Below are 25,331 nucleotides of genomic sequence, written 5' to 3'. Positions count from 1 at the left end.
TGTTTTTCTCTGTGAACGCCAATGGCCTCAAGCCAAGTAAACAAACAGTGCGTTTCCATGTTAAAGATGGCAACAAAAGAAAGAAACGACTCACGAGCATCTCGTAGAAACGCAAAACGACTGCAAGAAGAGCAAATGCTCTCCTCGGTTCAGGACCAGAAGGCCATATAATTTTCCACAAACCAAAGTGCCAATCTCACATGAATTTGGTGTGTTCCAGTAACATCATACTTAATGAAACAGACTCATGCAAAGAGACAAGGCTTTTAGTAATTACAAAAGTGATAAAAGTGCTGAAAATTTTGAATTATTTAAATTATTAAGAAATAAATGTAAATGCTTAATTGATACAGCGAAAGAAAACTTCTTTACAGAGTCTCTTGAAGCTAACAAAAATGACTCAAAGTCACTCTGGTCTATTCTTAAGAATCTTGGTTTACCATCTAAGAAAGGATTATCTTCCTCTTCTAATATTTGTCTCAACATTGATGGAAATATATGTTTTGATAAGGAAATTATTGCAGATTCTTTTAACCATTTTTACACTACAGTTGCCTCAAAGCTTGTTGATAAATTACCAACTTGTGTTCTTAAGTTTGGAAAATCATTTGTCATTAATTTTTACGCTAGCATTGGTGTTAAAGCTGCTAACAGTTTTTCTTTTTCTTTAGTTTCTGAGAACCAAGTACTAAAATATTTAAACCAGCTCAGTTCTAATAAAGCAACAGGTTTAGACGGTATGCCCTCACGTTTTGTGAAAGATGGGGCCTCGATTATTTCTCAACCTCTTACTCATGTTATTAATTTATCTCTTATACAGGGTGTTGTTCCAGATGATCTCAAGTCTGCTAGGGTTGTTCCTATTTTTAAGAAAAGTGATACAACCTCTGTTGGTAATTACCGTCCAGTCTCTATTTTGAGTATTTTATCTAAAATTTATGAAAAGGTTGTATATGACCAAGTTGAGTCATACTTCAAGGTTAACAAATTGTTATATAAATTTCAGTCTGGTTTCAGAAGTGGTTTTTCAACGGACACCTGTCTCATACATCTGACTGATTATATCAGGTTGGAAATGGATAAAGGTAATCTCGTAGGGATGATTCTTCTTGACCTCCAAAAGGCCTTCGACACTGTAAATCATTCTATACTTCTCATGAAATTAAGTGCAGCAGGTCTTGGTGAGGATATATTAAGGTGGTTCAATTCATACCTTTCAGATAGACAGCAACTTGTTGATGTTTCAGGCACTCATTCCGGTACAGCCCCAATATCATGTGGAGTTCCACAAGGGTCAATTCTAGGTCCCCTGCTCTTCCTTATCTATGTTAATGATATGTCTGCTGTGGTTAAAAATAAGCTCCTCCTATATGCAGATGACTCAGGTATTCTGGTGTCTGGTAAGTCTAAATCTGATATTGAAAGGTTATTGAAAGAAGATTTGCATCTGGTTAGTCAGTGGTTGGTTGACAATAAGTTGTCTCTGCATTTAGGTAAGACGGAGTCTATTCTATTTGGTTCTAGGCATAAAATCAGGTCAAACTCTTCTCTTGATATTTCTTGTAATGGTACCATTATTGAATCTACATCTTCAGTCAAATACCTAGGGGCTACATTGGATCAAACTTTGTCCTTTGATACCATGGCTCGTTCAGTCATTCAGAAGGCCAACTCCAGGTTAAAATATCTATATAGAAAAAAAGAATATCTCACTCAGCAAACCAAGAAACTTCTTGTCATGTCTTTAATCCAATGTCATTTTGATTATGCTTGCTCATATGGTACCATAGTCTCACAAAAATGTTACAAAATAAGCTCCAAACCACCCAGAATAAGTTAATGCGGTTCGTTCTAGGTCTCGATGCAAGGGCACACATTGGGCCAGAACATTTTCGTTTGCTCAACTGGCTACCAGTCAATAAACGTGTAGACCAGATTGTTCTTGGCCATGTTTTTAAGATTCAAAATGGTTTGGCCCCTGACTATATGGGAGAACATTTTATCCCGCAGGCCTCTATTCATTCATACAGGACCAGGTCAACTCAAAAAGGTGCTTTTGCTGTCCCCAGGGTCAAAGGTTTCGGGTCAAAGTCCTTTTGTTACACGGGATGCTCATTATGGAACAATTTACCCTCCAGTATTACACAGATTGACAGATTGCCTGTTTTTAAGTCATCTTTAAAAAATTATTTATTAGAAAATCTGTAATTTTTTATGTGTATTGTTTGTTTTTTCGGCTTAAGGAATCAGTTTTAGTCAGCAATTTTTATCAAAATTGATCCTATCTTTCAAAAATGTTATGCATTCTCCATTTTTTATTCTATGTATTTTAGGATGGTGTAATAAATGATGCTATCTGTGATATCTAATTTATTTCTTACACATTTTTTAATAGTGTATTTTTAGGATCTCATAATTAATAATGATATCTGTGATATCTTAAGTATCAAAATGGTCTGTGATATACATGCATAGTATTTAATATATTTATTTAAATTATGTTGGTCATTTTATTGATGTAATTTTGTTTAATATTTAAGTGCCACTCTATGTCATGCCACCAGCTCAAAGGACCACAATGGAAATATGGGTTTACCCATTTTTGTGTTATCCTTGGTGTTGGTATGTATGTAATGGTATATTTATTTTCATGTATGTTATATTTTATATTTTGTACATGTTGTAAATGCCCTTGTATGCATTCCTTGTCGAAATAAATCTATCTATCTATCTATCTATGCAGACCTGAAATGATATTCCAAAAAGTAAGTAAAAATTTTATGATCACTTTCTACATGTAACAACCTCAAAAGATACAATCCAATATGATTTATACATTTCGGAATTGATAGAAACAAGCAACCAAAGTACTTATAAAATATTATTAAAAATACAACTGTCTCTTCACACTACACATTATACTTTGAATTAATTGTATTTTAAAGAAAGACAATGACTGTTGTATTACCTGTCAACACTCTTCACATGCAAAAGCCCAGAATGGTGTTGCTTTTATTCTTCTGAACAGCATTGTTAAAGTCAATCTGCAAAGAAACATTCCTTTTTTTAAATAAATAATATAAATTTAAATGGAGATTATTGCTATGAAAACATTTTTGAATGAATGGAAAAATAATTATGTAATGTCCAGCAACAAAATGAAACAAGAGCACCGCAGAGCGGGTGCAAACACTCGGCTGTGGGTGCAGTTTTAAATAAAAAGAAAAGAAATATGACCTTTGACCTTGAAGGATGACCTTGACCTTTCACCACTCAAAATGTGCAGCTCTATGAGATACACACGCATGCCAAATATCAAGTTGCTATCTTCAATATTGCAAAAGTTATGGCAAATGTTAAGGTTTTGAGACGACACGGATGGCAGCAGGACGAGCTTGTTAACATTTACCATATCTTTCCAATCAAAAGAAAGACATTTTTTTAATCTCAAAGTTTACATATAGCAATTAATTACCTCTGCATGTTTTTCTCCAGCGCCAAAGTGAGAAAAATAGCGATGCACCAAACTTGTGACACAATCGCCACCTTTCCCAGGCATTTCCGAATCGTCAATCACAGAGAATGTCTGTCTTCCTGTAATATTTTTTTATGTACATAGAAATACATTGAAATAGAAATACATTGTATTGTTTAATTACAATATGAAGAAACACGAGGGCCATGGGCCCTAAGACGCTCACCTGAGAGCCAGAGGAACTAGACTATTCTGACAAAATGCAAGCTGGTTTATGAAGATTGGACCAAAAATGTGACATTTTTTATATTTGATATAGTTTTTTATCTCAAATGCCCCAGTTTCAATCTCTGCCAAGATTCCATTGGTACAAATGTTCCGACCAAGTTTCATGAAGATTGGCTAATAAATGTGGCTAATAAAGCGTCAACAAGTTTTCACTAAAGCCATATTAGAAAAACTGCCACGCCCCCACGGGGCCTTGTATTTAAACCAACCATAACCATTTTCAAATTTTTAAACTCAGCTGAGCTCTTGTAAGAACAAATGTTCTGATCAAGTTTCATAAAGATAGTAGAATTATTGTGACTTTTAGAGTGTTAACAAGGTTTTACTAAAGTCATATAAAAAATGCCATGCCCACTTGCTTACGGCGATGTTTTTGTTATCCAATCCGACCTGTTTTCAAACTTGTCGAAAATATTATTGAGACACAATGTCATGTTCTGACCAAGTGTCATGAAGATTGGACTTTAAATGTGATTTAAAGAGTGTTAACAAGGTTTTACTATAGTAAAGCCATATTAGGAAAACTGCCACATCCCCGGACGTGACCAACCGGAATAATTTTCGAACTCATCCAAGATATTATTTGAACATATGTTCTGACCAAGTTCAATAAAGATTGGACAATATCTGTGGCCTCTAGAGTGTTCACAAGGTAAATGTCGATGCGACACGATGGACGACGCAGGACGGACAAAATGCAATCAGAAAAGCTCACCATGAGAACTTTGTGCTCAGGTGAGCAAAAAACTAAATATTGCAGTATATTAACAAGTGTTACTCAAACAGTAGTGCAATGTTGTAACAATTATATATTTCAAAGATATTTTAAACCAATCATTACAATATTATACCTGTTCCTTCAGCGCATATCCCAAACACATGGCACTTTCTTGGTGTCGCAAAGTAGATTGGTCCCACATGCAAAGCATGATGATGGTAGTTTACACACTGGGAAAAATCCCATGAGAGGTGTAGCTTGGCATCTAGTGAACATGGTTCTGCGCCTGTAAACAAAATGCACCACATTGTATAAAGTGAAGTTTTTAGACATATTTCATTATATATACATATTTTTATAATTGTTTCCCAACATGTACAGCTAATAGCACCATTTAAATGAATGTTCAGCATTTAAGATATAACATGTACATGGCAACATGGTGTATTGTGAATTTCCGACTATTTGTCGGACAGCAGTATTTTCCGGACGTTCTATGTATTTCGTGTATTGTAACGCAACTTGCTTCTTTAGATACTTAAAGATCTATGCTTGTTTTCTTGAAGTTGACAGCACAAACTGGTTAAATGCTAGTACTATAGTAAAACCAGTGCGGTGTAAACACATTTTGAAGGAATGTAATGCGACCTCTTGGCGGGGGGGGGGCTATTAATAGCACACGCATGCTCAAAAGAAATCCCTTACTGAAATCCGAACTGTGTGCTTGAGATTCGTCTTCTGCAATAGAGCAGGTGAACACGCACACATGATTTTAATTATATATTTTTACATTAAAAATCGACACAATTTGCTGTATACATATATCAATAAAATAAAATAGAAACAAATCTCATTTAAAATGATAAATTCACTGTTTTGGATTTATCCTTGAAAAACAATATTCTTCTTTCCTCAAAGATATATAAATAAACATGCTTATTAGTAGATATTTGTTAGAACTGATATGGGACACATATCATAAATCTATTAACACACGCTGAAAGCGACATATTTCACCTTCTAATTTATGTTTTTAAGTCAATTTAATGTAAATGTGTAGAAAAGTTTTAGTTGAACTCGAATTTGTTTCCAATTACTAAATGTATATAAATGTCCGGTAAATACTTCTGTACAGTGGAACATCCCCTGCCTTAAATGACCCCATAAATGGCCCTCGTACTTACGCATGCGCACATAAAATATGTTTTGTTTACATTCGCTTGTAAATGACAAATCCAGGATGTATCAGTAAATTTTTCAAGAAAAATATTTTGTATTATTAAGAAAGTTATTAAATAAAAACCCTACATTTCGTCCGAGAAATACTTGCTGGCCAGCATTCATTATTTTCAACATTGACTGCAAAATTGCAAATGCAAAACAGAAATTTTGTTGTGGCTATGGCTATGGCTACAACTGATCCGATAATGCATAAATTATGCGGCGAAAAAAGGTTATCACAAATACAGTTTTCCTGCGTTTAAAAAAAAGACTATGTGCTGAATCAGAAAGCATATTTAATCAAACTGGTATAACAGAAGTCTCAAAACATGTATTGCTTTTCACCAGAACAACTTTATTACGCTACTGATCCGGTAATGGTAACTTGACTGTATTGAAAGACAGAAAGGTAATATTTTTTGTCTTATCATAAGATTACAAAAAAATAACCAGTACAAAAAAACCCAGAGATCTTACGTGTGTGTTTTTGGTATTCGAACTTATTCAAATATTTCATTAAACAAGAATAAAATGTTCACTATGACTTAGTTTGCACAGAAGTGTAACAAAAATGTTGGTGCACTAAATGCTAATTATAACAATGTGCAAATAATAACTTTCATATAAGCATTTCTATGCTTGTCCAAGAACCAAACTTAAAATGCTCCCATCCCCGAGACGACAACGCTTTCACTATGTACAGAAGCAGTAATAAATTATACCATAACCGGTGTTCCTCGGTTATTATTGCTGACCTGAACAATGTAAACAAACGAGTATCGACGAGCGGATAAATTGCATTTGATTGTAGACACTTCCTAAAAACAAAATAAAGCATAAACATGACCGAAATTGAATCAAAGATACTAGACTATTAAAAATTAAAAAAGCTATAATGGGGCAATTCGTTACATATGTGGGGCGAGTCGTTATATAGGTGGAACGAATCGTTATTAAACATGGGGCGAGTTGTAATGGGGCGAGTCGTTACCAATTCTATCACTTATGTTGTATAACTGATAAACTTGTTCAGGTTCATTTAAAAATAAGTCATCAGTTTGTGACAATTCGTATGGAATGGTAGATTGTTGAGTATAAATTTCACTATTTGTCCTCATTCGTTTGACAATTTCACATCACTGTCCTTGTATCCAAAACCAAACAACTTTTTTGACAACTTCCGGGTGAATATTCCAATTATCGCATACAATCATGAATTGTAAAGCCAAACGAATTTAAACATTGGCAATAAACACTGGACATGGTTCAATTTGTATTGGATACCTCCTTTGTAGACCAACTTCATATTATTTGAAGGAAAACAAAAACAAAAAATAAAGAAAGAATTTCAACGAAAAACTTACATTTTTTGTTGCAGGAAGTTTATCCAGTAATATATGCAGTCGTCGTAGTGTACGATGGGTTATAGCCATGGTTAAACTATACTAATGTTTTCATATAAAACCCGTAACATAATCATTTCTTGGGTAATTCCAAGATTGATGAGTAACATAAATATAACGAATCAGATTTTATCGCAATAAATTCGTATGAATATTACGCGAAAAAGCTGTCACAACTTTGTTGTGTTTTTTTTTTCGTTAACGAACTCAGCGCCATATTGGTCAAAGTGTCGTTCCCAGCCACATATATATTCAAAAAAGTATTCGACACGGAATTATCCGACTTTAGAAATTGTGAAAAAAATCCAATGGGAAAAAAAAACATGGGATTAAAAAATAATAATTTAAACACGATTTTGCGCGTTAAAATCGCGTACATTTTTTTAACATTTGATGAAATATAGTGTTTCTGTGAGTAACACGAATCATTCTCTCAAAATCAAAACACATCCAATGGGATTATTTTCTCCCATTTCAAACATGGGATTTTTGTTCTATCAAATAAAATTGAACGAAAATCAGCACAAATACTTTTACAATGCTTAAAATCGATAACTAAGCCTAAACAAACGTATAATTATTTTTCGAAAATCCATGGGATTTTTTTCCCCATAAAAAAGTGGGAGAAAACCCCGACAAACCCTATTGGAAAAAGACAAATCCAATGGGATTTTCGACAATTGCCATGGGAGGACCAACTTTGCTCACACATTTCATAGTGAAAAAAACGAATTTCGAAAGCAAAAATAACCAATTATTAATCAAAAATAAGCCTTCTATCGCATACTTTATCTCAAAGAAGCAAATCTTTTTTTTCACCAATGGGATTTTTTTCACCGATGGGATTTTTTCTCCATGGGGATTTTTTTCCAATGGGATTTTTCAGTTTCGTAAGCCGAATAAGTTTCTTAATGCGAAAAACAACAATAAAGGAAATAAAAATTATAATTATGAATAATAAATTGAATAATATAAATAACATGATTATTTTTAAAATAAGTTACAATTTCAGGTTAATGTTAGTAGAACTTATCATTTCTTGTTCGAGCAGATGGTTGAGTCCAATTGGTGAGTATGCCAGCTTAGAACCAGTATAAATGCATCGCAGACAGACAACGCTGTCATACTGTACACACCGCTGAGTAACAATCTTTATTACATTTCATTTTGCAACAGAAAATGAACTCCGTAGTATAAGTGATCTTATATATGCGCTCTGCTATTGAAAGCGTGCAACACATTAAAATTACAATAAGTCCATTCAAAAAACTATGTGCAAATTCCATTCAAAGCTATATACACATTATAAAAGTCAGATGACCCGCGTCATGCGAAAATGGGTCTTATATCATATGCGGCCAAAGTTGGTCCATCCTAACTTGTCCAACCGCGCAGTCTGGTCAGGTTCTACGCTGACTGATATATAAAGTCAAGCCATGATTCGTGGTCTCATATCCGAACTCGGTAGCTCCTGTGCGAAACTTTCACCGGAAACGACGGCACCGAGACGGGCGCTCGAACTTGGCGGATGCGCGTTATATGTTGTACATAATAGCGCGATGTTTTTTTCTAATTTTAATATGTTTATTTAAAGCTCGGAAAACTCATTGTATATTTTAACTATTACTTATAAAACAAAGTCGGGTTTTCAACATCTGTTTTCGGCATATAAATTGTTATTCCAAACCAGATTTTACGCACTTTACTGTACAAAATACCGTAAGGGCCACCGTGGTTACTCATTAAAATCCAGAGGGCGAGAACGCGAAAGTACAATGACGACAGTGCGACAATACGATGGCGACAATGCGTTCGTACGATTGCGAAAACGCGCTGGTACGATGACAGTGCGACAATACAATGACGGCAGTGCGATAGTACGGTGGCGACAATGCGATAGTCATATCGTACTGTCGCCGTGGTATCGTCGCAATGTCGCCATCGTTCTAACGCATTGTCGCCATCGTATTGTCGCACTGTCGCCATCGCATTTTCGAATTGCCGCCATCATACTATCGCATTGGCACCATCGTATTATCGCACTGTCGGCTGTCGCCATCGTATTGTCGCACTGTCGTCATCGTATTTTCGCACTGTCGTCATCGTATTATCGCACTATCGAACTGTCACATTGTCGCCATCGTACTATCTCACTGTCGCCATCGTATTGTCGCACTGTCGTCATCGCACTGTCTAATTGTCGTCAGCGTACTATCGCGTTCTCGCATTTTCGCATTCGTACTATCGCATTTTCGCCATCGTATTGTCACACTGTCATCATCGTATTGTCACATTGTCGCCATCATACTATCGCGTTCTCGCGTTTTCGCCCTCTGGATTTTAATGCGTAACCACGATGGCACTAACGGTATTCCGTAATACTGCCAAAGCACAGTATGATTTGGTCACTCCCAATGCTCAAATCTCTATGTCTATTTTAGTAACAACACATGTCTATGGAAGGGTATTTAGGTAAAAATTACATCATTCGTAGTGAATATTTACATTATGACTGATGTTTATTCTAATTTGCTTTATGACAATTCTAACATGTTTGTTGTCTATTCGTTTATACTTGATGATTGCTGCAACATTACATCATTCATGATGAATATTTACATTATGCGTGATGTTTATTCTAACATGCTTCATGACAGTTCCAACATGCTTGTTCTCTATCGCTTATACTTGATGATTGTTGAACATGCTTGGTGACTATCCAATGTTTCTGTGTTCATTATTCCTGAAACCAGTCATAATCGGTGTTGTCACTAAGCGTCATTAACAACGGCAGTTAGCAACAGGCAGTAAGCAGAATGCAACTAAGCAGAATGCGATTTACTAAATTATGACAACAGGTGGCGCGCGTTTATTTTCCGTATGTTGAATAAATTACTTTTCGGGAAAAAAGCGAAAACATCCGAATCATTTTGACAAGTAAACTGAATAAGCTGAATTAGTTCCCTTTGTTAAATAATCTCCATTAAACTAAATTCGTTTATTATTGCCATGAAGACCAGTAGGCCTACACAATGAATTGACTTCCGTGAATGTTTTTGATATTTGTAAGATGCAATTGGCACTCAAGAAATTATACATGTATTTTATTCAGGACATAACGGGGCTGATGTGTTGGAAGTGTGGCCCTTCCCTAGTCCAAATAATTACAGTAGACATAATCTACCGATGTGCATTGCATATCGACCTCATATTTATAAAGTAGCCCAAACCCCCATTGCCACAGACCTGTGCGTGAAATTTTCAGATTTCTCTAGTATGTTTACCAGGCTATAATAACAATGTCTATAAACACATATTTATCATTGTATGACTATATAATGTCTGTGGTATAAAGAGAAACCTGAAAGTTACAAGTACTCGTGTCTAGTACTGTACAACTATTGTACACCTCGTTGAGAAAACAACTACTTCTACTACATGTTTTAAATATCATAAAATATAATTTTCAAACAAGTTGGAAAAAAATAAAAATAAATGTCATATTAACAGGTATGTCATAAACGTTGACGTCGCTATTGGTTACCAGAAAAATTCCCACGCACGGATTTCAACCGTCATTGTTTACAATCAATTAAGTGCATAAGTACTTGAATTTGTTTGGCGTTTTTTAAAGTCGTATGTCCAGCCACAGGTGGTTAGCGTGTGGCTATGATAATAATTAGTGAAAACATATTTTGGAATGATAAGTAATCATATTATAACGAAAAATCAACTTTTCTTAAAAAAAGGTTCACTATCAAATATATATATAAAACAAGGTATCCAAATCGAAATCATCCAAAAACGGGATGCATCGTTTTAAACAGCCATTACTTCATCAATTTTGCAGCGATTTTCACGATCTTGGTCTTATTCAACGCAGAAATAAATTTCCTTCCTGGAAATGGAAATGTATGTTTTGCAATATTTTTACAATAACTGTGTCAACTTTTAAGAAATAACACGATACACAACTCGCGTGACCCAGTTGTGATCGATCAGACAGTATTCATGACTGAAATCTTCACGGAGTAAAGGGAATTTTCCCTGCAAAGTTCACGAACTTCAATACCATAATTCAATAAAACGTATGAAAAAAACCTTCTTACCGTGCTTACCGTTGCATTATGCATCAAAACTAACTCTCCAGCGCATTTTGAAACATTTGTTTACATACATTTCGAATAACTGACATTTTAAACACACGGGTGATTTTATTGCTCCAATGCGGAGGTGTGTCTTTACAACTGGAGATTTCATTCATAAATACGGTCTGATCGATCACAACTGGGTCAAGCGAATTGTGAATACCGTTATTTCTTAAAATTTGACCCAGCATGTGTAGAAATATAACAAGATATATACATTTCCTAAAAGGAAATTCATTTCTGCGTTGACTAAGACCGGGTTCATAAAAATCGCTGCAAAATTAATTTAGTAATGGCTGCTCAAAACGATGCACCCCGTTTTCGGATGATTTCGTGCTGGATACCTTGTTATGTATAAAACGATAGTGATTTTTTTTTATAGAAAGTTGATATTTCGTTATAATATGATAATTAAACATTCAAAAAGATGTTTTCACTATTTATTATCATAGCCACACGCTAACCACCTGTGTGTCCAGCGCGTGTGCAGGGAGAACAGGGCTTAATGTATTTGTTTGTTAAGCTCTATAATATTTATATCCAACCTTTATGACAAAATGTCGGTGAACATTAATCCGGTGTTATTTTTTGAAAATATTGAGGCATTCGTTAATTATGGATCTAAAACGGAGCATTAATCCGGATTTAAAAAAACACCGGGCATATTGCATATTAGATCGGACACATGCAATTATTTCGAAAGAAAGCAATAAGAGTTTCAATTCTACATGAGTAAGTCTCGCTGCGCACGATTACGCTCTTACTGCTCGTTTATATTTGACTGTTGGCAAATACCTAGTGTTTTATTTTGCTTAATCTAAATTGTGTCATGCATCTATATGTACCTAAAGCAGCATGACCAACAGCTCTTTCATATGTTAAAGAGATTGACACGAAATACCTACCCATCTATAATAAAGCTTCAATATTATAGTTTTATAGCATTTTATGTGGTGCAATATAAAAGTACTCTAGTAAATTTGAAATTATGTAATGGATTTCATCTCAACATACAGGCAGATTTCCAGATAACTTTTTCAGCAAAATCTTGGTTTACCCTATAAAAAAATCCAGCGTTAAAGTCTATTATTAATTCCTTTGTTCAGGTAAGTATAAATTTTGGCACATCCGCATTTAGGTTTATAGTCTAAGAAGAGCTCATGACAATTGCCGGGTTACAGCAGACTTTTTGCTATAAAAGGACCAGATAATGGAAAACGTTCGGCTTTTCGACTGTTCTAAAGATGGTCTGTTATTCATAATAACGTTAAAGTGCTGTTGATTTCATAATTGTAATGAGGGCCTAGACGAGTGGGAACTCATTGATAAAATGTTTACATTATATGCATTGATATTGAGTTTTACGCATGATCACACATTTTGAATTCTTATTTTATTTTGTCAATGTGTAACCGTACGCACAGAATTTAAGTCTTTTTACTAAATTTAATTCATTTTTTTACGACTTTAAACGTCTTATCTGGAGCTCTGCATACATGCATTAGTAGCATATATTGAAATATATCCATAGAATTTCTTTGGTTATTGAAGGTAAAATTACTATACAAAAATTATGGTAAGTCGTTAACCAAAAAAAAAGTTACATCTACAAACACGCGGTTAATTTCGGTTCAGTAGCAAATATCTTACAAAGCGGCGCAACTTCTCCTATGACATAAAATTTCCGTTATACGCCGTAAATTTCCGTAGTCGTCCGTATCATTTCGGAAAGACTGTCAATTGACATCATTGTACCATGCATGAGTGTATGTTGCTTTGTGCTTGGGTGAAACTCACATCTTGCCATCGCATCAATATTTGATTCCATTATGCACTGCGCCTATTACACACGTCTCTCTGCACAAACCAACATACACATATGCAGCATGCAATTAACGAACAAGAATGTTGCATATGTACACATGCATGATACCATTAAGCAGAATGTAAATAGACATTGGACATCAGGATAGATGTAAGTGTCATCAAGCATGAAAAGGTGTCTACATACAAATTGAAAGTATCATGACACAGTCAAAAAGAAGGATGTAATTTTTACCTAAATACCCTTCCAAACATGCCGGCACTGTGTGTTTGCTTAATTTCACTGAAGAACGTGTACTGGTAAATCTTACAAAAAAGTGATATATAAGACTGAGTAGCAATTTTTTCGGCGTTGCTGTTTAACGTCAAATTTGGCCTTTCAACGAACTTCTTAAAAGCCCATTGGATTTTAATGAAAAAGATTCCCGCTAATAGGCCCGAATGAATTAAATCAAATTTTGCAATTGGCAATTTGATAGAAATCCCCATAAAACATTGCACGTAGCTTTCTGAAATAAACAGGCCACATTGAACGCATTCACGATATCCAACAGCTCTCTTTTCAAAGACCTATCTAGTGTTTCTTGGCCGTGTAAGATCTATAATTAGAACATCGTCACCTAAACATCTTCTCATAGACCAACATATTTTGGGGAATCAGATTCAATAAGAGTATAAAACGTCCACGATCAATAATGTGTAGTTCGTTAAAGATATCACGGCAGTAGAAACATAGCACTTTAAAGAGACCACAATCTGGTTCATTTTGTCAATTGTTGCGTCCGTGGCGGACAATACATTTTTAGAAGAAAGCGTACAATAAAGCAAACACAAAGTTCTTCGCAAGCTTGTTTTAATCTTAAAAACACATAATCGACAGTCATTCCAGTCAAATACAATACTAACAGTCAGCACTCTAGAGATTAAAATTGCAGATATTAATATTTAATTCAGGGATATCAAGTGTATCAAGTTCGAATTCCGGAAAAAATAGCCGGTAGTCTGGGGCATTAGGTCCCTTACAGGGATAAAAGGTACATCCCCGCCCGAGCCGTAGCTAATTGATTTATTGAAGTCTTCTAGTTGCAATTCCTGGTGAGTACAATGCGGAATATTACGGATATTTGCAACATGTCGAAGATTTTCGGAGAGTAGCGAAGAGGTTTTCGTCAGTTAATATTCATGTCCGTGCCGGCCGCTAACTTTTCAGAATCAATAAAAAAGAGTCAGGAAAAACCGGTACCGCTCGCAAATTTCCGGAATTCCGATGAAGCTTCAACATTATTTGTTCTCAAATGATCGCGTACTCGAACGAATCTGTCCCTACGCCTCCAACTTCCTTAAAATCTCATCGGACGTACATTGATCTCAAAATCTATCCTTGAGGACTCAAATTATATTTCCTGAATAGTTTGGCCTATTGACGTCCCTGTAAGTATAACAATGGTCTTTTGGATAAACAACACTATGCTGTTGCAATATAATAACAGTTTAAAATAGTAACCGGTTTTCATTTAATAAAATGATTTAGTCATATTCGAGATTTCAGCGATTGCCAATATTTTGCTTGTGTTTCTCATAAACATATGGTGCTTGGTATCTGCTATTGACTCCTATGTAGATTGCAAATATTACATAACCCTTACAGCGGCCGAGCGCAGATATCTGCACTTGACCGCTAAAAAGAAAAAATATTGCGCATTAATTTAATTCAAATATCATTATCATAATCAAAATCATCATCATCGTCGTCGTCGTCACTACCACTACCACCACCACCATCATCATTATTGTCACCATCATCTTCTTGTTCTTCCTCCTCCTCCTAATCATCATCATCAACAAAAACAGCAACACCAACTTAACATCATCAGCAAACAACAATAAACATCGGTAGCATACAATGTGCTTCATCAACCATACATAATTATATGCGTTAAAACACCATAATAGAACAGCATGAAGGAAAGCTGTTTTTTACTCTTTTATATTTCCTATACCAATATTATTTTTTTTAGTTAATTGAAGGACTAGTTGAAATCTTCTATAAAAGCCCTACCCCCTCCAAACCTCCAAATAAAAAAATAAAATGAAAAATAATAATAATAACCCTAGAAAACAACAATAAACATAGGTTAATTAGTATACACTGTGCTTTAGCAACCATGCAAAATGAATGTTTATGACTTCGGACCGTTGTTATCAAATTAAAAAAAGCAAGTGTGTATGTATGCGGCACACAACAAATAGATAATTATAGTTTTATACCTTAAACGTAGTTCATCAAAATAAAGATAAGTTATTATCTATGTTTAACTTAAATTAGGTTTATAGCGAATGCATATTTGTCTAAAACTTGTGAAATGTTATTCGTAAGCCGACGACAACATTATCATTCGGACCCTTCTCCCCACCTAACAATCGAAATTAAACACCTGTGGAGATCCCGATCTTATCCATGAATAAACCGGTTCAATGATGTCAAGTCAAATAAAACATACTTTTACTATCCAAATAAATATCTATCAAAAATGTAAATTGATATATCTACTTAACTAAAACTAAACTTAAACGATTAGCAAGAAAATATATAAAGAAGAAGCATGCGAAGTAGACAAATTAATTGTAACGTATGTTTTCTCAGTCTCCCACTGTTGAACAATATAAATAGTATTTATCGCCACCCCAAAAGGGATCTTTATCACACGTTTGGCTCAACTAATATATAATTGTGACAGGACAAACGGTCAACAATTACCTTGTTAATGTTTTATACATAAGTCCAATCAAAGGTTAACTTCCAAGGAAACTGCGGCATGTTAAAACTGTTGATTATGACAAAATGTTGTTTAGTACAAATAATTACAATAGCGTCTTTTATGTGGCCTATACTAATCCAGTTAAATAAAACAGTAATCGCAGAAAAGTTTAGATTCTTTACACCTTTAAGAAAATATATATAACAGTTCTTTTCTGTTTTAACAAAATGATACATTTAAAAATAAATTATGAAGCATCGCTAGCAATAGTAGAAAAAGAAGTAGAAGGAGAATTAGTATAATTAGTAGCCGTAGCAGTAGCAGCAGCAGCAACAGCAGCAGTAGCAGCAGCAATAGTAGTAGCAGTAGCAGAAGCAGTAGAAGTAGCAGTAGCAGTAGCAGTAGCAGTATCAGTAACAGTAGCAGTAGCAACAGCAGCAGAAGCAGCAGCAGCAGCAGTAGCAGTAGCACTATCAGTAGCAGCAGCAGAGGTAGTGGCAGCGGCAGTGGCAGTGGCAGTGGCAGTGGTAGTGGCAGTAGCAGTGCAGTAGCAGTAGCACTATCAGTAGCAGAAACAGCACTGGCAGCGGCAGTGGCAATGGCAGTGGCAGTGGCGGCGGCAGTGGCAGCGGCAGTGGCAGCGGCAGTGGCAGCGGCAGTGGCAGCGGCAGTGGCAGCGGCAGTGGCAGCGGCAGTGGCAGCGGCAGTGGCAGCGGAAGTGTCAGGGGCAGTGGAAGTGGCAGCGGCAGTGGCAGTGGCAGTGGCAGTGGGAGCGGCAGCGGCAGCGGCAGCAGTAGCAGTAGCAGTAGCATTAAAAGAAGCCGAAGCAGTAGCAGCTTTTTTAATTAAGAAGTGTTTGTCTTATAAGAATAACGCAAGGAAAACAAATTAAGTGTAACATGTGTTATCTTAGTCTCCGTTGTAGTAGTATTTGTTGTATCTACCCAGCCATTTTTCAGTCACCTGAGAGACATGTGTTTATGAGAGATTTAATTGTGGACCAATACATCGTGTATTAATATCAGTGTACCCACTGGGACACCACATGGGGTGAGGATTAACAGATAAACTAGGCCTTCAATTAATTATGCGCTGAGAGGCAAACAATACTATAACTTACTGATAATTAAGGGATTGGGATGTGTTTGGGTCTTATTTGAAATTAGCTAGCTTAATTCAAAAACTAATTATAGCCTCATTGTTATCACAAGAACATCATCACATATCCTTTGTGTAATATATAATCATCAAGAACATCATCACATATCCTTTGTGTAATATATAATCATATCACCATCACAATATGCCAGAGCGTTAGTATTTATTGTACATACTAATACTACAGCAACATTTACAAAACTTATAACAAACCAACCACTCCAGCTTTAAATAAGATTGATTTCAATTTATATTATGACATACATTAAAGATCACTGTCAATTAATTAAAATATGGCTTGATGCTTCGTACTCAGCGATTTAAATAAAAGAAACGTTGCGTACACATTAATTGGGGTTAATAAAAAAAAGTCTGCAATTAAAATAATCAAATTTAAATAATACTAGATCTAGTTTCAAATTGTCGCTCAAAATATGTATCAGTTATATCAGTTACTAGTGCATCGATTTGTTTAATCTCCGCAATCCAATAATAATTATGCTGATTGTATGACAAATTAATAGCTATTCGTCATTGAATGTATGATACTCATAAAGATAGTGAAACAATAACCACAACAACAACAACAACATATGTGATAATGTATATATCTTCTTCAGATATTCTGTGTTATAATATCAAATAATAAAAATATCATAATAATAAAATAAACACTTTGCAATCTTAGCAAAAACCAACTTAGCCTTTATGCTTATGATTTTATGTTCAGTATGCGTGTACATTTCAATATTATATAACAACAAGTGTTAACAAATTCCTATGTTTAATAATTATTGAAATAAAAATATGAGAACCAATGAAGGTATTGCATTTTAAAAGACTAGTTTTACCATGTGTGTACATTCATATAAAATCTTTTGAATATCACACTTGAGATAATGTCTTTGGGTGTTGCTATTTCTAATCGATTTAAACACCATAAAACCACCGTATTTTCTCTTACATTCTAAATGTTCTAACATTTCATTTTTAAGCCAAAATATTTATTTTTTCCTGATTTTAAATTGTCGGACATACGGATTTTCGTACTGTAAGTTAAACAGCGCTATTTTATCAGATTTTGGCCCTGTTTTTGCTTATATGATGACCCTTCGATCATGCATTTTTACAACCGGATTAAAGTAATAAAACAGAATCATGCCGAAGGGCAATCGATCATTACATTTGCGTACTTGGGTAAATTACCTTGTAAACCTCTAATAAGCAATGGTTCCTTCCAACAGCGTTTGAAATGATATCGTATTAAGAAAGCCAAACGTTTATTGTTTTTACTTTTTTATATATTATTTCAGGTGATTGCAAAGATGTTAAGTTGTATTTTTAGAGTACATAACGAAGGGAACAAAACAATAAAATTATGTACATTGATGTATTATTTCTACTTCAATTAAATAATTGACAAACGAACATAACACACTTGTCTCTAAATATTTTTCGTATTTAAATTTTCCTACACGAAAAACAATATATTTAAGTAACCGAAAACTTATAATTATTACGGCATATAGTAAAAGCAGAGTTGTCTGAACCATAAGTAAAATAAAAAATAAAAAATGACACAGCTTATTTTTCCCTCAAGTATTCATGCGAATATGGATAAACAATTAAAAATACATAAAGTCAATTGTGTTGATTAGTCGTTATTGAAATTTTGCAATGCCAATTATAAGACATCTGATTAAAAACAAAATGTATGGTGGAATACCTAATGTGGAACTACAATCTTATGATACTATTAATGCAACAACAACAATCACATCTATTCAAGCGCAATCAGAAAAGTGCTACAGCTTTGTATTAACAAACATAAATATGTGTGTGCTTATAGATTTAGATAAACTTTGAATCTTTAAGCGTGCTATGAATTGAATATAATTTATATTTAAAAGTGTTGCTACTATGTTGATAACTAGCAACAGCAAAAAGGAAAATACCATTTTTTATCATTTAATTTTATTTATATTTCATTGTTTGTTTGTTTATGATCACAAGGATTGTTTGGATAACAGAGTGTGTCTAGAAATACCGGTACCCTTAAAAATATTTTTATGAATTGCAATAAAGCGTAGAAATTAAACAGGCCCTAATACAGACACCATTTTTATCGGAATGCGATTATAGTTTCTATAGCATCTCGTAACGCGTTTTGGATTGAATGTGTAATGAATACTTTTAGCGACAAATTGAATTGGTCAAATACTGCATCTTAAACGGATAAATACAAAAATTGAAACCATCTATTTTCAATATTATCAACATTATTATTTAGCTATTAATACATTAAGTAGCAAACTCTATTAATCAATAAGATTTGATATATGTCATAATTAAAAAGAGAATCATCCGAATTCACTGCAAAAATGAGCTGAGCTGAGCGATAGGTTTTACGGTTGTTGAAATTGTTCATGATGATAACGATGATGACGATGACGACGATGATGACGATGATGAAGACGACGAGGAGGAGAACAACGACGATGATAATTACGATGATGATGACACTGATGATGATAATCACTACGATGACGACCATAACGATGTTGTTGGTGATAGTGACGATAATGCTGCTGCTGTTGCTGATGACGATGCTGCTGCTGATGATGATGATGCGGTGGAGGCGGAGGAGCAGGACGAGGACGAGGGCAAAGACGACGACGACGACCACGACGATGATGATGATGACGATGATGATGACGATGATGCTGACGATGATGATGACGATGATGATGATGATTATGATGATGATGATGATACTGATGCTGCTGCTGCTGCTGCTGCTGCTGCTGCTGCTGCTGCTGATGATGATGATGATGATGATGATGATGATGATGATGATGATGATGATGATGATGATGATGATGATGATGATGATGATGATGATGATGATGATGATGATGATGATGATGATGTTGATGATGATGATGATGATAACGATGAAAACGATGATGTTGATGAAAATAACGAAACTGTAAGTAGTAAATTAACTCATTAATTGTTATTATAATACACAAGCACATGCAAATGGATCTGTATTTGCAAGGCGGTCAAATGAAAACTCACTTGGTATAAATGTGAAAAATTGAATTAAAATATCATAATGCGGAGTATTAAAATTTGTTCAAATCTAGCGAAATTGTTGCAGTACCTTTCTACCGAAACCAATGCTTAGCCCAGTTATTGAAGACAGGGCGTCAACAATATCCGAGTTTCATCAACGTAGCTTAAGTACCTTAAGTTCCTTTCCGTTTGATTTATCGCAGGATTATGGGTCCGCACCCACCGTCTTTTAAAGTGTCTGCATTAAAAAAGGTTAATAATTGTTGTTTGTAATAATCTTTTACAGCTCATAAAAACATGTAAATCCTCAATTCGTAGAGTTTCAGTATGATTTCATTTATTTAAAAAATAAAGACGGTTAACATATTTTATACACACATATATTAGCAGCTATACGCCATATAACATAGGACATAATGTATATTATGCATCAAAGCGCTGAAAGCACTGAAGTTGTTCGCTGTTGTCGTCCTTGATTAGCTTGTTCGCATTGCATATGCTTATAATTGTGCACAGGCTAATCTTATTTGGCGTGCATTAAGCCCCGTTTTCCATGAATTCAGCCAATATGTACATATTTTAATGATAAACCCTAGACTGGCCAATGGCGTTTACAAGCTGGTATATACATTCACTGCTATAGCAGAATCATTTGTCGTCTGCTGCAGACAGGCAGCGGTAATCGTTCCTAGCAGAGTGAGTTGTGGTTCTTGCCGTACTTAAGGCTTCTAAGCACCTACTGATTAGCATTTATGACCCATTCTCTTGAAACGCCGACTAATAAAGTGCGATAAACCGCCTTTAAGCACTTGGCACATTAGCAAATAAGAACATTCCACACCTAACTCCTAACCGAAAACCGCCGTCTTTAATCGCGAAACTATTACCAGAAATTGAATACCGCCAGAAACAACAATGAGCTCACTTCGATTAAATATAAATACACTAGATTAATTGTGTCCTAAGCAATCTAACATATTAACCGAAAATACCAGCGAATACAGTATTAAATATGACATCGGTCTTACATATCGTCTCAGACATGCGAGAGCGCCACGATGAGTGAAGAGTGTGTGTATCAGAGTTTGTTTACAGGTCTTACTGGCCTCTTCACGAGATTTGTGTAGAATGATGAATGAGTGAATGTGTGTATCAGAGTTTATTTACAGGTCCTACAAGCCTCTTCACGAGGTCTTTGTAGCCCGACCTGCCCCTGTGACCTATCAGGGGATTAAGGTTGATTTTGAGCCAGAGTAGGTCAAATTTACCCCGTCTTCCCGGGTGTTCGCCAAATGATCTTTATTTTTAAGAGTATTCAGTGCATGTTGGCAAATGAGACCTTAATGTGCTCTCTACCGCATGGTGATGATGAGGTGCGGATCCCGCGGAGCGTCCCGCACACTTCTAATGTACAAGACACTCAACACGACCCACAACCCATCACCACCCGGAGAGTAAGACCCAGAACACACACACATAACACTCTCACACCCCCCTCTCATAACGAGTGATGTGTATGAGAGTGCCACGCCCATGTGTTCCGGGTCCCGTGATGGTGATCTGTATATGGTTGTGTATAGTGTGTGGTATGTGATTGTTGTGCTTTTGTCTGGAGCGGAAGAGGAGGTGTTTGTCGGTTATTTACAACCGTCGGTCAGTCGTGAAGGGCTGTATTTCGTTGCAGTTCCCAGAGCGCAGAACACGCCGCCCTGCACTGCACGAATGATGAATGAAATGAATGTAGTAACAATTATATGAACACGATATATCCGTACTAATATCCATGTGAGCACATACTAATAATAATTATTTTTTAATCGCCATTAGCTTGAAAATAAACGTAAATAGATACAACAAAGACCAATTCGGAGACTTTAACATGTTATAATTACCTCCATTGCAATAGAAAATATATAAGGAAACTCGCATTCTATGGAATATCAAAATCTCAATATATCTTTCTCCGATTTTTTTTCTGGTTAAATTGATCTTATATTTAGCTGTATATCCGTATGCAATTAATTAAATAAGAGTTATTAAAAGGCATCGCAAAAAATCTCGCGTTTTACTTGAATAAATTACCTCCCTTAAGCCCATCGGAATATCAAAAATGGTCGTGTCTAGTTTGGATCAGAAATAAATTGCCACAATGGATACGAAATCTATATATTTGCAGCATCGTTTACGACAATGTTTTTTTGTTTAATAAATTATTTGAAAAGAAAATCGCTGTTGATAAAGACCAAATTTGGATTTAAGGGTGTCAAAGTATCAATAAAACTGTTGATATGCACAATGGCTACCAGTAAAATCTGTCTTTTCAACCGAGAACCGCTCATCAAAACAAAATTGTATCCATTTTAGACGATTTCAATAATCTAGCCAGCTGTATTGATACCAAAATTTGGATCCGATCTAGACAAAAAAATTCAAGAGTATAGCCAGCTCTTTTGATACTCACCGACATTTGATATATTCTAGACGATTTCAAGAGTCTAGCCAGCTCTATTGATACCGAAATTGGATTCATTCTAGACGATTTCAAGAGTCTAGCCAGCTCTCTTGATGCTTACCAAAATTGGATCAATTCTAGACGATTTACATAGTTAACCAGCTCTATTGATACTTAACGAAATTGTATCCATTCTGCACAATTTCAAGAGTCTAGCAAGCTCTATTATTACTTACCAAAATTGTATCCTTTGTAGACAATTTCAAGAGTCTAGCCAGCTCTATTGATACTTACCGAAATTGTATCCATTCTTGACGATTTTAAGAGTTAGCCAGCTCTATTGATACTTGTCAAAATGGGATCCATACGACAATTTCAAGAGTCTAGCCAGCTCTATTGATACTAACCGAAATTGGATCCATTCTAGACGATTTTAAGAGTCTATCCAGCTCTATTGAAACTTACTAAAATTGGATCCATTCTAGACGTTTTCAAGAGTTAGCCAGCTCCATTGATACTTACCAAAATGGGATCCATTTTGGACGATTTCAAGAGTATAGCCAGCTCTATTGAGACCGAATTGGGATCAATTCTAGATTATTTCAAGAGACGAGCCAGCTGTATTTATACTTACCGAAATTGGATCCGTTCTAGACGATTTCAAGAGTCTAGCCAGCTCTATTTATACTTACCAAAATTGGATCCATTTTAGACGATTTCAAGAGTATAGCTAGCTGTATTGATTCTTACCAAAATGGGATCCATTCTAGACAATTTTAAGAGTCCAGCCAGCTCCATTGATACTTACCAAAATTGGATCCATTCTAGACAATTTCAAGAGTCTAGCAAGCTCTATTGATACTTACCAAAATTTGATCCATTCTAAACGATTTCAAGAGTCTATCCAGCTCTATTGATACTTACTAAAATTGAATCCATTCTAGACGATTTCAAGAGTTAGCCAGCTCCATTGATACTTACCGAAATGGGTTCCATTCTAGACGATTTCAAGAGTCTAGCCAGCTCTCTTGATGCTTACCAAAATTTGATCCAGTCTAGACGATTTCAATAGTTAACCAGCTCTATTGATACTTACCGAATTCGGATCCATTCTATACGATTTCAAGAGTCTAGCCAGCTCTGTTGATGCTTACCAAAATTTGATCCAGTCGAGACGATTTCAATAGTTTACCAGCTCTATTGATAATAACCGAAATTGTATACATTCAAGACGATTTCTATTTATACTTACCAAAATTGGATCCATTCTAGACGATTTCAAGAGTCTAGCCAGCTCTATTTATACTTACCAAAATTGGATCCATTCTAGACGATTTCAAGAGTATAGCCAGCTATATTGATACTTACCAAAATGGGATCCATTCTAGACAATTTCAAGAGTCTAACCAGCTCTATTGATACTTACCAAAATTGGATCCATTCTAGACAATTTCAAGAGTCTAGCCAGCTGTATTGATACTTACCGAATTTGGATCCATTCTAGACGATTTCAAGAGTCTAGCCAGCTCTCTTGATGCTTACCAAAATTTGATCCAGTCTAGACGATTTCAATAGTTAACCAGCCCTATTGATACATACCGAATTTGGATCCATTCTATACGATTTCAAGTCGAGCCAGCTCTATTGATACTTACCGAAATTGAATCCATTCTAGACGATTTCAAGAGTCTAGCCAGCTCTATTAATACTTACAGAAATTGTACCCATTCTAGACGATTTCAAGAGTCTAGCCAGCTCTATTGATACTTACCAAAATTAGATCCATTCTTTCTTGGTCGCGTTATCGATATGAGTGTTTAATTTCAGATTATCACAAAGATCGACTCCTAAGTAAGGGTGATGATAAACATTTTCGAGGGTTTCTTTATTCATAGTATAGTTGTAGTATTTTCTTAGTGGAGTTGGAGATATTCATGATGGCGCATTTTTTAACATTAAACTCCATCTGCCAAGATTTGCTCCAATATAGGTTTATATTTTCCATATTGACAATGATTTTCATGTAAACCTGATGAATATTATTTTGTGTATGTTCCTCTTGTGTATAATTATTTACCCTGTTAATCATTAGTATTAAATATTAATACTTTATGTATCTGATACAGAGAGGTTTGTAAATAACTTTCAAATAATCAGTAACCGTATATAGTGATCAATATCTTGATTATTAAATAAAGGCTGTTTTTTCCGTTATTTTATTATTTAAATCTATAAATTTGTATTGCAATTATGGTGTGTAGTTAATTTTAAACTTCTTAGTTGAATAACTGTGCTTAATTTTCCTGTACATGATTCTAAGATCTGTTTACATCTTACTTATAGGTCAACCCTCAGCAGATTGAACAGCTGTTTTCAGGCATATAAAGGTCATGATCTTACTAATTTTTCCACGCACTTTAACACTCCAGTCCTTGTAAACATTATCTACTATGGTGGAAAGTGAACGCAGTAATTTTAAATGGCTGGTATAGGTAAAGGTGATGTACATGTATTCTAGTAAGAATATATTTATTTATTTAAATTGTTGTGTTAAGGGTATACAAAAGAAATTAAATTTTAGGAGCAATTTTTCTCTACAGAGGGAGTATGTAACAGGGTATTCACAAACACTAATCCTCTAATCAAATCAAATCAAAATGTATTTATTGACAGTATGAAATAACATGTATATAACATACGCTATGTATAGCTGTTTACCAAAGTAACAAGCAGTAGCAAATTGCAACACATCAATAATACATGGCATACATAAGAAATAGTTATTCTAATAAAGCACATAAAAAACA

The sequence above is a fragment of the Dreissena polymorpha genome, chromosome 7 (assembly GCF_020536995.1).
Source record: "Dreissena polymorpha isolate Duluth1 chromosome 7, UMN_Dpol_1.0, whole genome shotgun sequence".
Classification (NCBI taxonomy): Eukaryota; Metazoa; Mollusca; class Bivalvia; order Myida; family Dreissenidae; genus Dreissena; species Dreissena polymorpha.
The sequence above is the reverse complement of the archived record's forward strand: the minus strand, read 5'-3'. Positions refer to the sequence as shown.